This window comes from Protopterus annectens, chromosome 5.part0 (genome assembly GCF_019279795.1).
Source record: "Protopterus annectens isolate FY-2018-M chromosome 5.part0, PAN1.0, whole genome shotgun sequence".
Classification (NCBI taxonomy): domain Eukaryota; kingdom Metazoa; phylum Chordata; order Ceratodontiformes; family Protopteridae; genus Protopterus; species Protopterus annectens.
This window is the reverse complement of record NC_056735.1, coordinates 1,099,539,855-1,099,565,385: the sequence shown is the minus strand read 5'-3', so window position 1 is coordinate 1,099,565,385 and position 25,531 is coordinate 1,099,539,855. Positions and strand designations below refer to the sequence as shown.

At 41.5% G+C, this 25,531-nt stretch overlaps 1 protein-coding gene across 1 annotated transcript in view; it reads right to left on the bottom strand.

The window, feature by feature from the left end:
* Window positions 1-25,531, bottom strand: part of LOC122801541 — a gene marked incomplete in the record, with an annotated part of 1,254,309 nt that overhangs the window by 685,299 nt on the left and 543,479 nt on the right.

The following is a 25,531-nucleotide window of genomic DNA, read 5'->3' as shown; positions in this document are numbered from 1 at the left end:
TCACAAATGGATGATACCAATCATCAGGAGCCCATTACATCCAATACACCAAGTATGTCTTTACCTTGCAATCAACTTGGCTTGAATACATCCGAAAGCTCAGGTGCTAAACCTAAAACTTTTGGCAAGAATAACACTGTTGCTACATCTTTGCCTTTAAACTTCCCACTCCCTTACAAGAGGGAAAAGAAAGCTCTCGGGAGAAACACCGGAGCGGAGAAGAAGAATGAAGAACTGAATTCTTTGTTCTTCAATCTGACGACTAGGTCTTTTTCATCAGAAGAACAATCATTGCTCAACAGAGGGCTATCCTTCATACCCTCTTGTCATAGTGTATTATCTGATACCCTCATAAGCTTACGCTTGTTTGTAAGAAAGTTATCTCTTAAAGTGTTTTTTAAAGATGATTTATCTGATAGCCATACTTCAGCCTGTAATGTAACAGCTTATAAAAGAAGAAGTTCGTTCATACCCCCGCTAACACCGACTATAGAGTGCTTTATGTGAACATGACTTTTATAGTTACTATGAGCGTGACAAACACAGTAATATCTTTGTAAATTTGAATCACACACAGAGACACTCTCTAGATGCATTGGTCAATAATATGAATGTAGTATTTAAACCAGCGGATAAGGGAGTGATAAAAGCTTCTATGACCAACTGATGAATGCAATGCTTAATGATGATAAAGCTTATAAGATTATTGACAAATCTAAGGTCACATCCATAATATGACATGCTTATGACAAGATCAATAGATAAGCCATTATATGATTTTTGAAGGTAGAGTCACCTCATACTTGCACAAAGGTGAATACCCTCCACCATTACATACAATCTAAGCTTGGTCCGATGACTAAAGAAATACCAACTATCTTAAAAAATTCTTATGACTTATTAGAAGACTTGAAACAAGATTTGGTAATTGACAAGCTTAATGTGAATACCTTGCTTGTGACATTGGACATAAAGAGTCTTTTTACCAGCATCCCCAACGAATATGGGCTCGATGCTATTAGGTTCCATCTGACTGAACAAAGAACTATAGACAGCAATGAAATTATGAATATTTGCTGTCTCTTAGACTTGATCCTAAACAATAATGTTTTATTGACATGTCATAAAACATGGGGAGTAGCCATGGGCACTCCCTGTGCTAACGCATATGCCAATTTGGTTGTCCATAGGTGGGAGAAGGAGCATATCTTTGGTGACCCTAGGTTCGATAAAGTGGTCATCTACAGACGGTTTGTAGATGACGTCATTATATTATGGAATGGTGGTGCAGATGAGCTTGAGTTCGTAGGCTATATGAATGGCACAACATCTTTTCTCACGTTTACTTATGAATATTCTTCAGTTAAGGCCAATTTTCTAGATATTTCCATAATTAAGAATGGTAGCAATTGCCTTGTTACCACCTTATACCGTAAGCCCTGTTGGAGGAATAGTATCCTCCATTATGACAGTATGCATCCGCGGCATATTTTTCGTAACATCATAAAAGGGCAGATCAGTAGGATTTTAAAAATATGCACAGATAGGCAGGATGCTTTGTGCCTGATTGAGCAACAGAAGAATTTTTTCATGGATAGAGGATATCCTGTGAATCTGATCAATGAAGTGACAGATTCTGCTTTAAATAATGCCATCTCCTGGAATAAAAGAGGGAAGGCAGAATATGGTTTTGAAAAAAATGGCAACATTAAATATGATATTAAATATACAAGTGATGTTGAGCAACTTATCAAAATTGTAAAGGGGAATTGGAAAATTCTGTTATCTGAGCCATATCTTCTGACACTGTTAGGGAATAAACCCAGTTTCAGGTTTAATAATTGCATGAATCTTAAGAGGTTATTATGCAAAGATAAATATGAGGTAAAAACTGATATTGAACCAGATAAAGGCACATATGCATGTGGCAGATGCTCTATGTGTGCATTTATAAGCAGGGAACAGGATCTCAGGATTCCAGGCATTAACTTAAATTTTAGAGCTACTTTTTATGCAACCTGCAATACCCAAGCGTCATTTATCAGTGTGACAGTTATTACGTAGGCATGACTTCCCGAAGACTCAGAGATCGGGACTATAATCATGTCTACGATATTAGAAAGGGTAACTCAACCAGTGCGCTAGCTACACATTGTAATGAAAGATCTGGGCACAGGTTTAGTTTTCAGGTACTACAAGTTGTTAACCAGAATGTTAAGGAGACCATTTTGGTACCATTGAAATGTTCGAGCTCATGGATTTTAAGGCTAAAGGCACACATACCACCAGGACTTAATACTGCCATCAATATACGTCCTGTCTTATTGGGGTCGATTTAGGACATCCTAGTATTTCAGTGCTTTCATAATAGATTTTACATCATATTCATGTTTTTGTAACATATTTGGACTTATAGCTATACTTTAATTATGTAAGTACCACAATGAAGATTTTTTATAAACGTATATTTATGTTTGGCAGGATAATATTAGTTCCCTATTATTCCTATATAAGAGGTATTGGAGCTATAGCATCATTGTCTTAGGACTAGTATAATGTTCCTATTGTATATATATATATATCCTCTAAATATACATAGTCTAAGGGTCATCTTGTGGTTTTTTAACGTCCAATTGTTGTTTAAATGCCAGTGCTTGATGCTGTGGCTTGTTTATAGCCAGCGACCATATATTTTGACAAGCTCAGCTGGTTGCCATGATGCTCGCTGGCCGTGACTGAATGCTGATGAAACATCTTCTATCGATATCCACTTAGACCCGTTAGGGACCACTAACATCCATTGGTACTATTGGTTATTACGACATTCAGCAAAATATGCATTTAAAAATATGCCGGGAAGTTGAGCTCCTAACCCCCCTTATATGCCTTGATGAAAAGTGAACATTTTTGCTATACTAAGTAGTGCCTGAATTATTGTATTTGTTTATTGCATATTTTATACATGCATTCTGTCCTGATTATGAACGTGACTATCTATATAGTCAATGGAATGCCGTATGGCTATGTCAATGCGTGATTACGCTGAATATTGCTATTCTCATACTAAGGTTTTGCTGATAAACATAGTAAGCATGCCTTTTGATTTGTTCTCTATATAGGCATGAGTTTTATTGAATGAGGCTGAAAACACGGAGGATCATAATATTTCGGTATTTATACAGAATTTTTGAGATCCGTCTGTGAGCATGCTTTTTGATTATTATAAAATATATTTGGATCGTTAATTCAGAACTCTGATAAACTTCTGTTGATTCCTATGCTTTGCCTGGATATTACGGTTTTTTATATCGCTGCAAGAGTGGCCTTTTTTCATCTATATGATCTACATTTCACTTTTATTTATTTGTATATTGCTTAGGATAATGGTAGGATATTATTTATGCTCCACTAGTTGGCAGAGCGCCCTACCATTCACACATAGTATAAGATCTAATATGGGACTTATGTTATATATACACTAAAAGTGATTTGCTATGGCTTAACTATATTACGTCACTGTGCTTGGTATAGACACATAGTATTTCTTATATGTGTCTTTATACTTCTTGAATTTATGAAATGTTTATTTTCCATTATCTTTATCATGCAAAAATAGCATCCATTGATATGAACATCAGTTGGAGAATATATAGGTTGTTATTTAACTATTACCCTGGAAACGCATTAAGATTGTTGATGATTTTTATAGCAAGCGTTACACTAAGAGGTGACCGAGATATAAACAGTGCTGTTTTTTATATGCTATGGCTATATTAGCGTTTTTAAAGTTGATTGCTTTCCATGGAGTCAACTAAATGTGTAACGAAAAACTGGAATAATTATTAATTGCTTTGGTCCATCTTTGATAATGAGTTTAGGCTGCTTTATTTAAAACAATACAATGTGTATCATTAAATACATGCAATTTTGTGCAATTTAAATTTGATGCGCCATATTAGATGGTTATGGATTGTTGTTGAGACAAGTGCTATTGGCTTTATAAGCCATGGCATTTTGCGATTGCATATTTAAAACTGTTTTAAATCATGAAAAAATGCTTTCAGTACATTTGTAATACAGCGCTTAACTTGCTGACTGAGGTATCATAAAAAGATGGGTGTTTCCATCTTAGCAATTATGTTTTAATTAATTGAAAAATTGATAATTGTCTTTTTTAATTGATGGTTGGTTTTACTATATAAAGGGAGTTCATTTTGTATAAGTTATAACCTGATGTGTTTTGTTTTAAAATAAAACTTCATTTTTTACTTATCGTGGTGGTTCCTGGCAGTATTTCTTCATTCTAATTCTTGCTGGATGGGACAGCGTCCCTAACATCTATATCCCGGATGGCTCAAGCGAAGAAACTCTTCAGCACAGTGGACCCAAAGGAAGACATGTCTCGGGAGGCCAAATCCAATTTGTAATGAGTGACAAAAGTATGTGGTCTTAGAGCCCAAGTAGCTGCTGCACAAATAGTATCAATTGGGAGCCCTAGATCTAAAGGCACATGAAGTAGACATAGCTCTAGTAGAATGACCTTTAACTTTGATGGGTAATTGCTTGCCAGCTGATTGGTAAGCAAATGAAATGCAATCCGAAAGCCATTTTGAAAGTAACCTTAGAAACAGGCAAGCCCTTCTTGTCGGGAAAGGAAACAAATAGTTGATCTGATTTTCTGAATTCTTTAGTCCTGTGCAAATAAAATCTGAGTATTCTGTGAACGTCTAACTGATGTAGTCTATACTCAGATTTATTATAGAGGTTTGGAAAAAACACAGGTAATTCAATAGTAGTATTCAGACTGTGGTCTGAGCATACCTTGGGAAGGAAGGGTTTGTCCTGAGAGACTCTATCCTTGTGAAAAATAATGTAAGGAGGTCGAACAGTTAGAGATTGCAATTCTGAGATTCTCCTAGTCGATGTTATGGCTACTAAGAATAGCGTTTTCCATGACAATTTTAGGTCTGATGAAAAGGATGGCTCAAAGGGTACAGACATCAAATATGAGAGGACTAAGTTTAAGTCCCAAGGTTCTAATGGTTGTTTGATTGGAGGCCTGAGAACTCCTCCTTTCAAGAAGGTTTTACACAAGGAGTGCTGCATGATTGGATTTCCCATGGAGCCAAAATGGAAATGGCAGTTAACTGAACTCTAACTGTAGCAGCTGCCACTCGTTCATGAAAAATTGACACTAGGAAAGAAAATAGATTCTATAGGAGCCATATATGGATCTAAGCCCTGGTTCAAAGCCCAAAAAGAAAACCTTTTCCATTTGCTGGAGTACAGTTTCCGAGTGGAAGGTTTATGGGATGACATTAGAATGTGTGACCGAAAGGGATAGGGAATACACCTGGCTATCCGTGGAACTGGAGCAGCCATGCTGTCAATTTGAGGGTGTAGATGGTAAGGTGGAACTGTCCCGATTGATGAATCAGGAGTTCTGGACATGGGTCCAGAATCCATGGTTCCTCCAAAAGATAGGGTCACAGGAAGGGAAACCAAATTTGTCGAGGCCAGTAAGGAACAATGAGGATCAAGGAACTCCTCACCTGTCTTGCTCTATTACCTTTCGGAGGAGTGGAAAAGGAGGAAAGGCATAAAGTCGTCCCGGGGGGCCAATCTTGGACTACAGCATCCCTGGGCGACATCCTCAGATGGGGAATGAGGGCAAAGTAGTTGCTGCATTTGGTGTTCAGGTGAGTGGCGAATAGGTCGCAGCAAGGCTGGCCTCATCTGTGAAAGATCTGTTTCGCAACTTTTGGATTCAGAGACCACTTGTGAGGCATCAGAATTGCTCGGCTGAGTTTGTCTGCTATTAAGTTGGATTTCCCCAGGATACGAGTTGCTATCAGGAAGCATCGCGCATCCATCGCCCATTTCCAAACTCTTAAGGCCTCTCTGCAAAGTGGGTAAGATTTGGTTCCCCCCTTGCTTATGTACCACATGTTATCAGACATGTTGTAGGACTGAATCGCAACTGTCCCGGCGGGAAGGGAGCTGTGAAGTGCTTGAAACGCATACAGCACCGCTCTCGCCTCCAGAACATTGATGTGCAAGTGGTTCTGCCAAATACCTTGGACTAATTCCCAGATAATGCCCCCCACCCTATCTGGGAAGTGTCCGTGGTCAAAACTGCTTTTGCTTGAGGAGGAACAAGTGGACGACCTAGGAGTAAGTTGTGTGCAACCACCATGTCAGATCCTTTTTGCAGGTGTTTGTTATAAAAATCTGGTGAGACAATGGAAGGTCTTGCATCAACCATTGGGCAAACAGCCACTGACGTATCCTCATGTGTACACAAGCATGAGGAACTAATAGGATGGCGGAAGCCATAGTCCCTAGGACTTGGACTACTCTGGCCTGAACTTTTTGCTTGTTAGGAAGGATCTGACTTGACTGCGTAGAGACTACTCTTTCTGGTGTTCATCTTGCCGACATGGTGGTTGTGTCCATTTCTGAGCTTAAGTATACAATGTGTTGCGAGGGAGAGGAGACTGACTTTTTAGGTTGACAGTGATGCCTAGACTGGCGCACAAGGATAGAGTCTCGTCACTGGTTCTGATGAGTTGATGCTTGGTGGTAGCAGTGAGAAGCCAGTCTCGGTACAGAAACACCTAGAATCCTTGACGTCTCAGGTGAGCAGTTACCACTGCCATGCATTTGGTAAACACTCTGGGGGCTGTAGTGAGACCAAACGGCAGTGTTCTGTACTGAAAATGACTGGCTCCCAGCCAGAAACACAAGTGTCTCCTGGAGAGCCTGTCCATTTTAATGTGGTAGTACGAGTCCTGCAGATCAAATGAACACATCCAATTGTCTTTCCCGATAAAGGGAAATATAGACTGCAGAGTGACCATTCAGAACTTAGATTTCTTTACATGCTTGTTGAGCCTGCCGAGATCTAGGATTGATCTGCAGTCCCCTGACTTTTTTGGAGCTAAAAAGAATCGAGAGTAAGTTCCGGATCCTACTTGCTCTGTGGGGACTTCTTGGATGACTCTCTTGCAGCAACGTGATGACCTCCGATGTTTCACTGTCTAGTTGGATGGGTGGTACATCTGGTAGAGACCGGTTTGATGGGGGGTTCAGACAAAGGGGATCGGGTAACCTCTGGATATTGTGGTGTACACCCAACGATCTTGGGAGATGGCTAGCCAGGCACTTAGGTACAGTGATAGAGGACCCCCAACTGCCTCCAGAGACGGACAATCGGGCAACCCTTCAGGGGCAATGGAAGGGATTATCAGAGAAACTGCGTCTCCCTGATGCTGTGGACTTCCTTTGCCATGAGGGCAGCGTCTTCCATTATATCCTCCCTATCTGCCTCTAGGGGAGGGTTGACCCTGTGCCGGAGGGAAACCTTTCTGGGATTTATGGAACCACATTTTCCCTCCTGTATTACCCTTGGGATAGGGTCTTGACAGGAGGGAGAAATGGACTACTGCAGATAAGGTTTTCCCTTCCTGCTCGCACCTAGTCAAAGTCTCTTTCACTTGGGGTGCAAAAAGAAATGAATCAAAGGGGACGTTAGTGAAGGAAGACTTGAAGGATTCCGTAAAATTACAAAGACACATCCAAGAATGTCTCCTGAGGGATATTCCTGATGCAGCTGCCCTACTCGCTCTATCTGCCGCGTACGATATCAGCCTCATGGAGGAGTTAGCTGTGGAAGGGTGGAGAGCTGCGCAGAAACCTTATCCATGGAACCCAGAGCTATTGAACCCTGGAGGGTGTCTCCTAGCTCTTTCAGGAGATCCCTCTGAAGACGAGGGAAACAAGTAAGGTAATTTGGCGATCTTAGTGTAAATGCCACAGAAGAAAAAGTACGCTTCCCGTACCTATCCATCGTCCTGGACTCCTTGTTAGGAGGATGGATATTAGAAGATGCCCCTGATAACTCCTTGGTGGCCACTGCTACCACCATAGCATCAACAGGAACTCCCTTACTAAGAAAAAACTTGTCCTCGGGTGCTGTCATGAACTTATTTGGCCTCCTCAGGACGGGCTCCACTGAATCTGGAGAGGTCCAGGCTTTCTGCGATATGACCCCCAAAAGTTGGTCATAAGGCGGTGTCACCCAGAAGGTGGAAGGTCGGGAACCAAAGGCCTCAAGATACACTGACCCATCCTCAGTAGGGTTAGAGCTCATCCAATCGCCCCTCTAAGGATTTCTAGGATGTCGGAAAAGGAGATATCCTCAGAGGGGGATCAAGGGGACCCTTCTGATTCCTCTAAATCAGTGTCTGACATAACAGACAAGTGAGTCGACGTGCTTCCTCTTACCAGGGAGCTCTCCAGTGGGATAATCTGGGGAGGTCTCAGAAAAGGGGGCACCTCCAATGGGGGCTACTTGGGCCTCTGGCTCCCTATGCTGTGGGGGTGGCGGGAGGGGGGGGGGAGGTTGCTGCCTGCTGCTGGTGGGACACCAGTTCCAATGGTATGGCTTTAGCAGACAATAAAGCCTCCTCTATAGCTTCGAAAGCCTCCCCCCCCCCCTCGCTCCAAAGAAGACTTTCACCCCGAGGGGGCAGAAGGTCAACTCCTAGCAAGGGGGAATGGCTCTGAAGCAGAAGTGGGAACCGAGCTGAGTTGAGAAGAGGCTCCGAGAAGGAGGGTCGGTTCTGACGAGAACCCAGGGTGACTGTCCCCCTCAAAGTCGACTCGAAAACATCAGCTCCCAGATCCCTCGGCTCCAGACTGAGCTACCAAGGATACTGGCGCAGAGGAAGCAGGTTGAATCCCCGGAGTGGACTGGTTCAAGACAGAAAAACCTGAAGTAATTGGCTCCGAGAGCAAAGCAGTCAGAGGAGGAACAGTGGTCGTTAAGGGGGTCGGCTCCAAAACCTTTGGGTCCAGAGGGGCCAATTTTCTTGCCAGAGCTAGATCCGAAAGCAACCTGTTCACCATGTCCTCATCAGATAGAGTCCTGGAAGATCTGGTAGAGACCAAAGGAGATGATCTCTCCAAAATAGGAGATCTCAAGGTGGGAGACATGACCAATTCCCCGTAAAATATTTGGTACCCAAGGTTGCCTCGGCACAGAGGAGACGGACGGCACTGAAATGGACGAAGCTGAATCTGAACTTCTTGGCTCCGATGCTTTGGTCTTTTCTGTCAGCTCCGAAGCTAGGGCCAAAGATTTTCTCCTAGAGAATTTTAGAGCAACCTGACCAAGTTCCAGCCATTCCTGGAAGGAACTGGTCATGAGACCACTATTGAGTTTCCTCTTTCTTTCGTTTAAAACTCTGGTGCTAAATACATGACAAAAGGTGCAGGGCTCCTGCAAATGGGCTTCACCAAGGCAGTACACGCAACAGGTGTAACTGTCTGTGAGAGACATTTTATGTGCACATCTACCTCACTTCTTAAACCCCGAAGGGTGATGATCCTTATGCTCCCAATCCTTATCTTTCAACATTCCTACTACCAGGAATAGAGTAGCTAGATAAACAAACAATACAACACTAAATATGAACTACAAACAAAGAAAAAGTGAGAAAGAAAATAACTTTTTTTTTTATATAAACACATACAGGAGGAAAGGCCCTCTAACTTAAACGGATATATATATATATATATATATATATATATATATATATATATATATATATATATATAGTATTTAAAGATAGAAAAGTCAGGGAAAAAAGAGAAATTTAGCAAATAAAGATGTTGCCAACGAACCTCGAAGCTTTTGCAGCAAACGAGATCTGGGGAATTGCTGTAGGCATCATGGGATAGGGGCTAGCCTCGAGTCAGTAAAAGCTCAAGCTTTAGTATCAGCCGGGTCGGAGCCGAATATCGGCTCTGAACCCATCCAGCAAGAATTACGGTGAGAGGACTACAAAACATCTAAGCTTTTTTTTTTTTTTTTACACAGTTGTGAATGCTTTCTTGATGCTCATGCGGCTCTACACTTCCCTCTAACAACTTCTTTTCCTTTAGTCCATCAGAGACTTATTCCCTTTACCTGTGAGGGAACTGAAAACATCTCAGCAGCACAAATACCCACGAGGTCGCAGCAGGCAGAAAAGAAAGTTAGAGGTAAGGGTAAAGAGCCCCATGAGCATTAAGCAACTGTAAAAAAAAAAAAAAAGCTTAGTATGGAACCTTTCTACGCATACCCATACAGAAGAGTTGGGACTTCTTCATAAGGTCTTATTGTTTATTCCTACCAGATACTCAGACTTTACTGATGTAATTTTAGACATCAAGCTCTATACCACAAACTTAATGCTCAAACTTGTGTATAAAAATGCTGACAGTAGTAATTCTGATAAACATGATATCTTTAGCCCAAACCATGGAAGTAGCTGATTTTAGTTTTGGTAGCCCAAACCATGGAACTAGCTGATTTTAAAATTTTAGCTGCATATCTAATGAGCATCGAATTGAAGTCATATGACTACCTTGTTTTTTTTCTCTCACTGTTGGTATCTATCAGATTTTAAGTCTTCAGTTTGCTATGCAAACTGTATACAAGATAAGACTAATTATCGTAATTGCACTCTTTTGCATACAATGTCACTACCTGCTACTACTTAAGAACCGTCTTCTAGAAGCATTGTTATATAAGATTATTGGTCTTGCCTCCCATTTGAACTATTCTGTTTAGTCTTTTTACTGTTACGTCTGTTACTATTTTTTTTCTTTATTGTATTATATGATTTTCTTTCTACTAATATAATAGTCTACTAACAATGTAATTATGCTCCCCGGGCCTCCAATCAAAAAGGCTTTTAAACCCAGTCGGACTCTCCCGGTAAACAAATTTAAAATAAAAATAAATTTAGAAAACCTAGTGCTTTCATACCAATTAATTATTTAGTAATGCATTTGAAAAATTATGCTTGGATATTTATAAAGTAAATGTATCTGAAGTTTTGAATCCTAGAACTAATATAAAGAAAAAATGTTTTAATTTAACTAAAGGGGAACATCTAACGCTGAAAAATTTGCAGAGCAATTCTGAAATAGTGGTGAGACCAGCAGATAAGGGAGGCCCTATTGCAGTGTTTGACAGTGAGCGGTATAAACAGGCAATGTTAATTATGCTGGCAGATGATGCATTTTACACAATTCATTATGGTCACGTTAAATTCATGATAAAGAACGTTAGTGATACTCAGTGCATTGCAGAGTAGAAATTTAATAGATAAGCATCTTAATTTTTTAATAATGCATCCTACCATACCAGTTATACAGGGACTCCCCAAATTACATAAAGATAGTATAAATCCACCTCTACTTCCCATTGTCTCTGGCCAAAACTGGTGTACGGAATCTATCTCTATCTGGAAAAGTATTTCAGACCCATGCTAAATAAGATTAACCATGTGTTGGACACATTTTTTTAAGTGATCTGCATGCTTTTCTGGAAAATTATAGCAATAGTGAAAAGCATTTGATATTGGTAACACTGGACGTTACATCACTTCTTACAGCGATACCCAACAATCTGGGTGTAGAGAGCACCGAATGCTTTTTAAGAAGGTTCAGTAATACTAGTGAAGATGAGCTGGCCAAGATAGGTGCTCTTTTAAGGTGTGTGCTGCAGAATAATATTCCTATTTGATGGTAAAGTTTATTGGCAGCGTAATGGCGTAGCCATGAGCACATCTTGTGCCAACAGCTAAGCCCAACGCTGTCATGGTTGCATGGGAATTGGAACATGTTTTACAAGGACCTTTTTGTAAGCATGTACTTATTTATAGATCATCCGTGGACAACTTGTTTGTCCTATGGGGAGGCAATGAAGAACAGTTTAAAGATTTTGAAAGTTACACCAATCCAAGTACCACTTTTTTGAGATTCACCTCTACATGCTTCAAATAAAATATAAATTTTTTGGAAGTGTGTGTAGAAGTTGATGGCACTGGTATATATACTAAGCTCTATAGGAAACCCTGTCGTGCCAACCACCTGCTTTCTTATGATAGTATGCATCCTCCTTCATACATTTTTAGGAATGTGATGTGTAATCAGGTGTTCAGAGAAGACTTAATGTGAAGGTTTTCAGCAGCAGGTTAAGGTATTGAGTCAAGAACTGAGAGGATATAATGATGCAGATGACCTAATTAATGTTAATGAGGTGACAGGATTGAGGGGAACTTATTTTTCTAAGCACAACTACAGAGGTTAACAGGCCTCCAGAAGGCCATCTAGCATGAAAAGTACAGTTGTGTACCTACCATAAATGTAGACGTTAGAGTGTACTCACTGTTGCAGTCATTATACTTGGGTTATCCTGCTGGCAGGCTACCAGTCGGCCTGAATTCCAAAGTCCTGGTCCGGTGTCTGTTGCTGTCGCCTCTTCCTTGACGTCAGTGCGTCAGGGGTATAAAACATGCAGCAGACGCCATTTTCTTCAGTTTTTCTTGCCCCAGATGCCAGGTACCCCCAAAAGGGTAGGCTAAAAAAATTTGCAAATAAAAATGCATGCACTAACAAACATTACCTTCCTCTACAAGCAAATACACCACATAGGTTTGTAAGGAATAGAGAAGTACAGATAAGTCCCAGCAATGAAAGGGGGATGGAGGGAGGGTAACCTGGACTGCAACAGTGAATACACTCCAACATCTACATTTATTGTAGGTACACAACTGTACTATGTTAGTGTTTCACTGTTGCAGTCATTACACTTGGGTTGAATCCCAAAGCAGAGGTTGGGCTGCTGGGTCTAAATAGGATTAGGAGTGGCTATGAGGCCCTGCAGAACTGCAGTGGCAAAGCCTGCTCTGGATTTAGAGTAAAGTGGCAAGTGGTAGTGCATGGTAAAAGTGTGCACTGAACTCCAAGTTGCAGCCTCCAAAATTTCCTTGGTTGGTACTTCTCTGAGAAAGGCTGTTGATGTGGCTGCTGCCCTGGTAGAATGTGGCCTAATATTCTTAGGCACTGATTTGCCTTGCTGTGCATAGCAGAAACGAATGCAGTGTCCTATCCATTTTGAAATAGTCTGCTTTGAAATGGCCTTTCCTTGTGATCCTGCTGCGTATGCCACAAAAAGTTGCTCAGTTTTTCTGAAGGCTTTTGTTTTGTCCAAGTAGAAGCGTAGCTGCCTGTGTATGTCCAAAGACTGCAGAAGTCCCCCCCTTTATTCTGGGGATTTGGATAAAAAGGTTGGCAAATGAATGGTCTGGTTAAGAGCCATACTGGATACTACCTTTGGCATAAATGTTGGGTTTGTCCTTGGAGAAACCCTGTCCGGATGAAAAATGGAAAGGTTCCACTGCCATTAATGCCTGTAACTCTGAGACTCTTCTTGCAGAAGTTATTGCTAGGAGCAGAGCAGTTTTCCATAAGAATTTTATCTCAGCTGTATTGGCTGGCTCAAAAGGAGGCAGTGTGAACTTTTCCAAGACAAAGCTGAGGTCCCATGTAGGTATCGGTGCTCTCCTTGGGGGTCTTATGTTTTTTTGCCCCTCTGAGGTACCGTCTTAGCAGTGGATGAGAGAAAATAGGAGGTTCCGTATTGTAATGAGCTGAAATGGCAGAGGCATGGATCTTAATTTATGAGAAAGATAGGCCTTTATCCAGCATCTCAGTTAGGTATTGTAAAATCTGAGGAATATTTGGAACAAGCGGTTCAAGTCCTTGTGCCTGGTTCCAAGCACAGAATCTCTTCCATTTTTCTGCATAAGATTTCCTGGTGCTGGGCCTCCTGGCTTCCAAAATGACATCCATAACTGCTTTAGAGAAGTGTGTTCTGAGTGGCTATTCGCCATGCAGCCAATTTAAGGTTCTGAGTTTGCTGTGCAGGATCAGATTGTTTTGTTGGGTCAGAAGATGAGGAATTTGAGGTAAAGTCCAGGCTGGCCCTTGAGGCAAGCTCTTTAGGATTGGGTACCAGTGCTGGCGAGGCCAGTCTGGGGCAATCAGAATCATTTTTGGCTTCTCTTGTCTGACTTTTAGGAGCACCTTGGGAAGGAGAGGCAGTGGTGGATAGGCATAAAATATCACAAACAAGCATGGAAAGTGGATGCGCTAAGTCCTTGTGCAGAATCTCTGTAGTTGGCAGTTGTGAAGGGAGGCAAATAGATCTATGTCTGGGCATCCCCATTTCTTTATCATGCTGAAGACTTGTGGATCTAGTTTCCACTCGTGAGGGTCCATGAGGTTTCTGCTTGGTTCGTCTGCCAGAGTATTTTTCTTTCTTGGCAGGAATTGTGCCTGCAGATGTACTTGATAGGTCAGTGCTGTGCTCCACAAAGTCATGGCTTGCCTGTAGAGGGGGTAGGAATGTGTGCCCCCTTGCTTGTTTATGTACCACATGACTGTAGTATTGTCTGTCTTTATCAATAGTTGTCCTGGATGTAGTAGATCCTTGAAGGCTGTCAGGGCATTCTGTACAGCTAGCATCTCTTTTTGATTGATATGGAGATACATTTGGTCTGTGGGCCACGTGCCCTGTATACATTTTCTCACCATGTGTGCTCCTCAGGCATAATCCGATGCATCTGTTAGTATCTGCCTGGCTAACAAAGTGAAAGGCTGTCCCTTGTTGTGTTGACAGGCCAGTGCCCACCATCGAAACTCTTGTTGCAGGCAGGGAATGAGTGTAATTATTGTTTCCAGGCTGTGGCAATGTTGAGTCCAAACACTTTTTAGATAACATTGTAGCTTCCTTGTATGCAGTCTTGCATATGGAATTAGCAGGATGCAAGATGCCATGAAGCCCAAAGCTTGCAGAATTTTTCTTGCGGGTAGCTGGGTCTTTCTTGCCATCATTTGAAAGTAATGAGAGTCAGTTGCCTTTGTTTGTGTGGCGTGAGATAAGCCATCCAGGCAGTTGTATTTAAGCTTGCACCCAGGAATATTATTTCTTGAGAGGGCACTAGTTTTGATTTTTCGTTTACTGTATACCCTAGGCAAATTAGTAATCTTTTTACAAACGCCAGATGCTTTAGTAGAATGTCCTTGCTCTCTGCTTGAATAAGGCAGTCGTCCAAGTAGGGATATATTTGAATTCCTTTTTGCAAAATGCAATTACTGGTGCCAGGCATTTTGTGAAGACCCTGGGCGCAGTAGATAAGCCAAAGGGCAGTGCAGAGAATTGGTAATGCATCGAGCCAGCTATGAATCTGAGGCATCTTCTGCAAGATTGTCCGATTGGGACATGCAGGTATGCCTCTGAGGTCCAAAGTAACTAGCCAAGCCTTCTTGCCCAGCATGGGTAGAAGTTGCTGCAGTGTCAACATTTTGAATTTTGGAACGTCCAGGAAAGTATTTAGACAGGTCCAGTATTGGTCTCCAAGCTTTGTCCTTTCTGGGTACCAAGAAAAGTCTTGAGTAAAATCCTTCTCCCTGCTCTTGCTGTGGTACTTTTTGAATAGCCCTCATGTCCATGAGCAGAAATTTGTTTTTGTGCCTCTGCCCATTGATTGCGTGGCAGGTCTGGCATACCTTTTGGCCTTCGGAGGGTGTGAAAGTGGAACCTGTAACCCTGAGAAACAATATTCAGTACCCATTTGTCCTGGGTGATCATGTGTCAGTTTTGAGAGGAAAGTGCTAGTTTTCCTCCTAAGGTTGTTGCCAAAAGGTAAGTGCTTGGCATTGGTAGAGGAAAGTCATTGGGACAGTTTCCTACAAGGTTGTGATTTGTCTTCTCCGCCTTTGGGGGCTGAAGCACCCCATTGTTTAGGTTTGTATGAGCCTTGGGGTTGAGATCTGCCTCTTGGGTGTCTATTATCTGCCTCTTTGTGGTCTGTCTGACACTGGAAAGGACCAGTTTTTAGAAGGCCAGTTCCTGCTAAATCTGGGTGGCTGAACCTGTAAGAAATCCTTTACTGTCTGCATAGATTTTGCTTTATCCTCCATTTTCTTTAACACCTCTTCTGTCTTAACACCAAAGTATCATGCTGTAATGGAGCATCCAATAATTTTGCTTTAACATGATCAGGTAAACTTTGTTCTTTTAACCAAGCATGCCTTCGAATGACAGAACCTGTAACTGCAGCTCTGCAAGAAGCCTCTAATGAATCAAAACCACCTTGCAAAGTATGCTTTCCCACTTGTTCAGCTGCATGTAATAAATCCTGCATTTCCTTATTTTCAGGACATTCTGAGCTTGTAAGCATTTTCTGTTTTAGCAAAGACATTAGGTATTGTTGATATTTAAGCATGTGAAACTGGCAGTTTAAAGCCCTTACAGCTAAAGTAGCAGAGGTGTAAACTTTTTTCCACCCATCTGTCCAGAGCTCTAGAATCCCTATCAGAGGGAACAGGGTTTTTTGAAGTGGAAGCCTTGACCCCTTTGGGACCCTGAGAAATTGTTTCTGGGTCAGCAGCAGGATTTTTATAAAGAAATTTATGAGAATCTGAGACCCTGTAATACCCATCTGGCTTAACTGGTGCAGGGGGTAAAGAATCAGGAGAAACTGGATTCCGAAAATACATAATCAACAATATCTAGTACAGGGGGGATAGCAAGGGGCCTGTGCTGAGGCAGTAAAAGAAAGTCTGAGCCTTTTCTTGGATTCTGAATAATCCTGGCTCTCCCAATGGAAATGCTCCCTCATGGAGTGCAGGGTTTCCCCAAAAGAGTAATCCTCAGGAGGAGAGGCTGAAGGGATAGATTCTTCAGTGCCAGAGTCCTCATAGGGAGGAAGAGAATATCCCTGTTCTGAAGAGGAATCAGAGGAAATGGAAACCTGGTCAGTGTCTTGCCTAGGCCTTTTATCAGGAGGGGGATGGGAACCCCTGATCAAAGTAATTAGGTCCTCGGCCATTTTAAGCATCTGTTTCTTTGGCATAGATGACTGTCCTGGAGAATGCTGTACTTGTTTCTTTGTCTTTAAAGGTGTTTTAGACTGCCTTGGCTGCTGAAGTGGTCTTGATGGTAAGCTGTGTAGGTCTGAAAACACCCTCAGAAGCCGATGCCTGCTCAGTGGCTCTGGACCCATCTGAGGGAATAGTTTCCATAGGCCCAATACCTTGAGTTTCCAAAGGCCTAGCTGTCTCCACGTGGGAGTATGAGGTGGCCTGTGGCTCTGAGGTAGCGGGCATCAGGGGCTGCGAAAGCGCCTCACTGAGAACCGGCGACTGGCCTAAAATAGGCTTCGTCTGTTTTGGACCTTGGATGCCTGCCCTTATCTTTGTCCTTGCGCTTTTTATGAACTCCAGTCATCAGTTGTTCCGACGGCATTATATAGTTAAACCTTTGGACAATGTAAAGCAAAATTGAACAAACGCTTAGTAAGCTGGTTTAATCTAGCACAAAACCGACAACTAGCAACGTCGTAGTCAGGGCCTAGGCAAGGAATACAGTAAGAATGGAAATCCTTATGAGGCATTTGCTTCCCACAAGAAATACAATTGTTAACTTTTACTGACATCGGTCTGGAGCAAGAAAAAGTTGCCCTAACGGGGTACTTAGCTTTATTGAAGACTTCGGATCGAAAATCTCAGGAGTCTGCCAACCGGCACTTGCGAACTGCTTTTGCTTCGGGCACCGCGCGGCAAGAAAGACTGAAGAAAATGGCATCGGCTGCATCTTTTATACCCCTGATGCACTAACGTCAGGGAAGAGGTGACATCAACAGACGCCGGACCAGGACTTTGGAATTCAGGCCGATTGAGGGCAGCCTGCCAGCAAGATAACCCAAGTGTAATGACTGCAACAGTGAAACACGAACATCTTAAGGTTCCGTTGTACTATTCAGACAATGTTTCTTCCTATATGGATATAGTGAGGAGGCACTGGGTGTGCTCTTACCATAGATAGGGATATTTGTGAACTGACAGATGCTGAGCCCAAGTTTTTATTTAGGAATATGAAGTCCCTCAAAAAGCAGCTATACTATCCTAGGAGTACTTTTTATTCAAAAAGAGCAGTTGGAACATACCCATGTGGTAAATGCAATTATTGTAAATATATTGATAACACAGCTAGCTTTGAGCATCCAGATCAGAATAGTGCGTTTCATTTTCAGGGGCAAGCCATATCCGCGATGGTACAGCGGTAGCATTGTTACCTCACGGCAAGAGGTTCTTATGTTAGATTCTCTGCTGGAGTGCCTTCTGTGTGGAGTCTGCATGTCCTCCCTGCGGTAGAGTGACCTCCAAAAGACATGCGTGAATGGGCGTGCCTTCGCTGAAGGTTGGGCATCGGGCTGGCAACTCTGCACCATAAAAATCGACTGCCAATCATTAGCGGACTGGAGTTCCGCTGTGGCGACCCCTAACCGGGAAAAGACTAAAAGAAACATTTTCAGGGGCAAGCCACATGTGATAGCAAACATAGTTTATATGGCCTACTGCCTTAAATGTAAAAAAATTCTATATAGGCATAACAGACGGACCTTTCAAAGAAAGGACAAGAGAACACATTTATTATATTAGTAGGAGAAATAAAACCAGTGCTTTGGCCAAGCATGTTATCAGTACCAACTCTGAACACACCTTTGATTTTATGGCCATAGGCAGACTTTTTGAGAATGTTAGGGGGAAGATGTACATAATATGACCGAGCAGTTAAGAGGCCAGATAGATTATTAGACTTGGGGGGAGATTCAGGGCATGGTTTAAATGAATATGTGTCACTTAAACCTAAGCTAAAATCCAGACCCTTGTTCAGATAATTTTTCTTTCCTCGATCCCTCACCAATGAAGTGTGCTTATTTATATATATTCTTTACATATTTTTATATATACAATTTTATAGATGTACAAGTGTTATATTTCAAGGTTGCATTTAAAAGATTGTTCCTAGGTAATCTCCTGTTTGGCATCTACTTCTCTGAAGTTCAAGACAACACAAAGGGACTCTGGCTGACCAAGTTTGCAGATGACTGCAAACTGGGAGCCATTACTGATTCTCCAATTGATGACATTCTGCAAAAAGGCCTCACTGACACCAATGACCGATACCAGAACCATGGCCTTAAGCTCAATGCCAAAAAGTGCATCGTCATTCCCTTTGGGAAAAATTCAGTGCCCATGAACTACCATATAGGTGGTAGTCCACTAAACACCAAAGGTGTGATGAGACCTGGGGACACGGGTTGACAGTAACCTCTCCTTTGATAACCACATTGCCACTGTAGTCAAAGTCCTTCTCTGTGGCACATCTCATTACAAAAGGTTTGTCATCCAGGAATAAAGAGGTCATAACCCCTCTCTACTCGTTCATTAGACCCATTAGAGAGTACAACGCCCCATTTAGTATGTATCTCACTAGACACCTACAACTGGAAAGGCCACCAAAATACCTCAGAGAGGATCTTGGGCCTTAGACACATGCCCTATATGGACAGACTCAAAAAAACTCCAGCTATACTCTGTATCTTATTGTCTACTTAGAGGCAATCTCTGCTTGACCTACAAAGCCATGTATGACCCAGAGCTGCTAGATATGCTTACACCTAAAGAAATCCCAATCCCTCCATGCCACATGCTCCAAGGACCTTAACCTCATTACCACAATAAACAGAACATGCTAGAGGAACAAACTCCTAACCCATAGACTTCCCATACTCTGGAACAAACTTCCCATTCACGTCAACCAGAGCACTTCACTAGCCCTCCAAGAGAAATCTTGATGAGTGGGTGGGCAATAGGAAGTTCACCCCGGGATCACTTCAATGGCCTAGCTTGACAGGGGAACTAACTTTGGACAGCATGATGCCAGGGAATCTTCTTGGGCTAGGCTTATTGGGCAACATGATGCCAGAGAATCTTCCTGGGCTAGGCTTATACAGGCTCCAGAGCCGTTAGCCTTGTACACACCTAGGAACCTATTTTATACAAGTGCTTTTTACAACAGCAGTGGATGTTTGTGTGCATTTACTTAACTCAGTAAGTCAGTGAGTTCAAGTTACACCCTATGATGTTAATTGTTACCACTTAATTTGTATCATGTGACTACTTTTATTTGTTAGAGATTGTATAAATAGCACAGTTTAGTTGCATTTATTAGCATCTGATGAAGCAGGTCTTCTTGCGAAAGCGCTCATCTTTATAGCTTAGCTACAAGATATCTTGAAATATTAAGTTTAAATTGAGTTTTGAATTTCTTTGACTTTAAAAAATTCAACCATAGGAATATAACTGCAGCTAAATGTGCAACTCTTTTGGCACCTATTCCAGTTAAAACAATTATACAAAACCACTCATTTCACCACTGTCCAGAAACACAACTAAAAAACAGTACAGCACAATACTCAGAAAAAAAAACAGTAAAGATAACAAAAATTTAACAATACACATTTCATAATCTAGGTAATTATTTTGCACACTATTTGAACAAGGAAAAATAAAGGCTTTAAGTTTTTTGAGCCATAACTTAAAGTTGACTGTGGAATTCATGAGCAATCATGTAGGCTTTGCATGAAGCCTACATGATGTTTACATCTTGGTGTGATAAACACCAGAGCAAACTGCATGTTGCTCATCACACATACATGAATACAAGTACATCTTAGTGTCCAGCAACAGTGTTGTCAGCCAGAAAAAACATGTTGAGCAGCATAAGCACACAGTAAACAAACAAGCTTGCCTATGGGCAAACCTGTTCACGCAGACAGCAGGAAAAGCAACATAGTGCAAATAATGTAAGCAGTAGCAGGAAGGGAAAATGTGCTGAGTGCAATGTGCAAATAAATCAAACATATGAATAGAGAAACAATTAACAGGGTACGGGAAATGGCAAGGGCAAATATAATAGAAGGATATCCAGACAAGGAAAGTGTACTGAAGTCAATATGCACAGAATAACAGATGTATACAGAGATATGCAAGAGGAGATGGTTAATGTTCAAATTCTAGAAAGATAATGTGAATGTGCTCATGTCAGAAAGAAAATTCTGTAATAAAATTGTACAATATGTACGTCATAAGTAATGGTGATCACAGTGCCTGAGCAAATATAGGTAAAGTCATAATATGACTTTCCACGACATGACTGACAAACATCGCAACACGGGATTACACGATAGATGAATGTCATTAACATGTTGAGATGAGATGGCAGTTTGCAAGGAGAGTGGGATATTTGCACAGCATGCATTTCATCAATATAACATGCAAGAAAATAGAAATGGCTTAGAAGCTACAATCATTCTTTGCAAGAATCAAACCCATACCATCAATATTACCAATGACCCATGTATTAACTGCATATGCAACAGAAAAAGGCCTAACAAATGCATGAGGAGAATCACCTTTGAAGGGAATTATGCACCGGTATTCTAGTGGTTATGCATTCCATATGTAGCTGTGTGTGCCGTCACAAATGTGGGAGCAGAGTGCGACATATTTAACACACTTATGCAAGGTACTTCTGACACAGTTACTGTGCAGGCAGATAACAGATGCAAACACCACACTATGATGCAATGTATTCTCCAGAGCCGTGTACTGTCGGCATTTGCCACAGAAGGTAGCAATGGATATTATCACATACAAATGAAATTAATGCGTGAATTGTGAAAGGATCCCTTGATAATGAATGTCAAAGGATCCCTTGATAATGAATGTCAAAGGATCCCTTGATAATGAATGTCAAAGGATCCCTTGATAATGAATGTCAAAGGATCCCTTGATAATGAATGTCAAAGGGTCCCTTGATAATGAATGTCAAAGGGTCCCTTGATAATAAATGTCATATTAGCCTGATGGAAATTAAATGAGTATGCTCATGTGCACGACTTATCAGTCCTATATCAACTTTCTCTGGTCAAGGAAGGTTTCTCTGTTTGTTTGCACACATGTATACCACAGTACTCAATGCATCTGCCACAGCAGCTCTCTCACCAGGACACAGGCAATACACATTTACTGCCATGAAATCCAAAGCTACATTGACATGTGTTCATTCATCCAATGTATCAAAGAATAAGACTGATGTGATGTAAAGGTTGTTGTGTTAGGTCAGTATGCTCAAGCAAAATGAATACCTGAACTAGAACTGATCATCAAGCTGTACAACTCCCCCAAGTAAAAATATGACTTAAGCACGTGCCACAGTGGAACGGTTATCAGTCTCACTACTGTATTTGAATTCCCTACCCATCAACTTACACAATCTACACACAGCTGCATCATATAGACATGCCACAGGAGATGTCTGAATGCAGTGAGACACAATGCATCTATGAAAGGAGGACATCAGCTGTGTTGTGCAAACCAGTGTGTGCAAAAATGACATCTACATGGAATTGTTAATGTCAATACTAAGAGGTGTAAGACACTCCTGCATCCATTTATATTCACAACCACACAGAGTCAGGAGAGTTTCATTGTTGTATTCAAACCCCCTACCTATCGACTGACACAATCTACACACAAGTGGATTATGACCATTGTGAGTGTGCATTACTGCAATGATAACCTCATCTCACAGTGTTGCAGACAGTATGCATTTGTGGACAGAGTGAAAAAGGGGAAGTGAGATTGATCAAACCATGTAAATTATCTCATGAGTGGGGGTCAAATGAACACACCCATTGACTTAATCGTCCAGTGATGATGTGGACTCACCACCACACACACAAGTTGCCGTGAGATTAGAACCCCTACCTATCTAGCAATGCAATCTAGAGGACAATACTCAGCGCAAGCACCACTACAGAAGTACAATTTCTACTGTGCGAGAATGCACTTTAGAGAGGATGACATCAATGTTGGAAGAAGGGTCTGACATTGATAAGGACTTACTGTACAGTGTAAAAGTTTCTCCAGGCTACTATTTTACTGAGGCCAGCAGTAGTTAAGGTCATATTTACATAACTCGAGACAGACAGACAGAGACAGAGACAGACAGACAGAGACACAGACAGACAGAGACACAGAGACACAGACAGACAGACACACAGACAGACAGACAGACACACAGACAGACAGACAGACAGACACACACAGACAGACAGACAGACAGACACACACAGACAGACACACACAGACAGACACACACAGACAGACACACACAGACACACACACACACACACACACACACACAGACACACACACACAGACACACACACACACAGACACACACACACACAGACACACACACACACAGACACACACACACACAGACACACACAGACACACACACACACACACACACACACACACACAGACACACAGACACACACACACACACACACACACACACACACAGACACACACAGACACACACAGACACACACAGACACACACAGACACACACAGACACACACAGACACACACAGACACACACACACAGACCTGAAATTAGAGCCCCCTATCTAGCTATGCAATCTGAATGACACAGTACTTAATGCAAGCACCACTGGTGTCTAACTTCTATAGTGTGAGAGTGCACTTTATACAGGATGACAGCAGTGTTGTGTTGCACAGATGATGTTGGGGAATAGGTCTGACACTGATGTGGACTCACCCTAAAGTCTAAAGGTTTCCCCAGGTCACTATTTTACTGAGGCCAGCAATACGGAAGGTCATACTGGCAACTGTAAACACGCACACAAGACTGCTGCAAGATTAGAACCCCTATTTACACAATGTAGAAGACACAGTACTTTATGCAAGCACTACAGTAGAAGTCTAAATTTTGCAGTGTGACAGTGCACTGCAGACAACAGTACCTTCTCATTCTGTGTCAGAAAAGATATTCTGATGTTGAATGTTTTGCGCGAATCCATTCATGTTGATATGAAGTGCAATCTTACAATCAGTGATAAATACATACTGCTGACTTATGTCAACTATGCCGTCATTAATGTATATTGTGGAACTGAGTGACATGAATCCGTGTTGTAGACTAGGAGACAAACACTTGTGAAACACAAGAATGATAATGGAGCATTCATGGATCATCAGGTTATGATGGTATATAAACCTTAATGAATGGTACTGATATTAGCAATATGTGCTCATGCATGGGGAATGTGGACTGTCAATAAAAAGCGAGAGACTTAATGTTTCAATGCAGGAGGGATACATAATGATGAAGTATGCTGTGCCAAGGCTGTATACAGTCTTATATCATGTGTCAATGCTGCAGTGCAGACTCAATTTTCCAAAATGAAGCAGTCAGTTAATACCACCACATTCAATGCATTTCACAGGAGTACATTAAACCATTTCTATGTAATGAAGTAATATAATCGAGTAACAATACTTATTTTTGTTCAAAATATTTTCCTAAATTGCTATGCTTAGAAATAAATTTGAATGGATGTTGGCAGAGAGTCAGACAGGAAATGTGACTGATTACACAAAATAGATCTGCTTTATCTTAACATGTTGCACAGATATGCTTCTCATATTGTACTAAACCTTCCCATGTTAGGGCCAAAGCTTAATTCAAAAATGAAGTGTTGTGCTTTCCTTCTCCATTTGCACATTGAGGTGAGCAAACAGTCATCTGCAGAAGAAAAAAGTGAAAACTAACATGGTTTACCTTCTACAGCTAATAGAGAAAATTTTATGCAATTACCATAACCTGGCATTTGTGTTTTCCAATTTCATCATGCATCACCAGACTCATGAGCCAAGCCCCAAGCTCCTCCCTCTTCCATAATGCTCCACTTCTTTAACCCCTCAGATAGATTTTGCTGCCCTCTCAAAACTGATGCCGCTCGTTTTGTCTCGACATAATGCACGTGTCTTCATGGGTTCGGTTCAAGCATCTTTATTATATACAAACACATTACAATTAAAGCTATCAACTTTAACTTGGGTAACATCTATGCAAACTAACTACATTCATTCTTGCATGCTTACTCTCTGGCTGCACTTTCAAAATGGCACTAGGTACAACACGTGCCCGGGATTTATGTGCATGCTCATCACTAGCTATGCTTCTTAAAGACACATATACACTGTGCTCTACATTTTCTCTCTTTTTGGAAAATGTGATAGAGGAAATAAATTAACATGCAAGTGGTACAAATAACTTTTGTCATCCATTATACAAACCTGTGTGTATATACAGTTATTTCCAAGTTGCCATATATAACTCACACCTGGTCTGCATGTGCGACCAAATCATGTGATGTAAACTGAGATTCAGGCTTTGCAAGTGGACTCATTTCTTTAGAGCGTTCAACCTTCAGTGTGTCAGGAACATTCTTAGGACTGGAATCAGATGGCACGACATGTTCTGGAACAGGAACAATGTCAGAGTGATTCAGCGACTTAGGATCTATACGCTGCAGTAACAATTCTGATACAGGAAGGAGGTGCCTGCAATTCCTCCTGTAGTCCACACTTTTAGAATCTGCAAAGTAGGACCTTGGCTCAGTACAAACATCTGTTATTGGTCCAATCCTGTCGAAACCTTTCGCCATTTGTATCCTCACTGTCTCCTCCTTTCAATGGTTCGATGAAATCTGCTTAATTTGTCATAACTGGATTTCTGGATAAAATGCTTCTTGAAACAACTGGGCTCTGATGGTTCTGTTTTTAGCTTTAGGCCTCAGTAAACAAACTGATATGAAATGTTGTTCTGGTTTGCCTGGATAGAATTCTCTGAGCAGTCGAGCCAAGTATAGCATCACATGGTATGTTTCAGAGATTAAAAAAT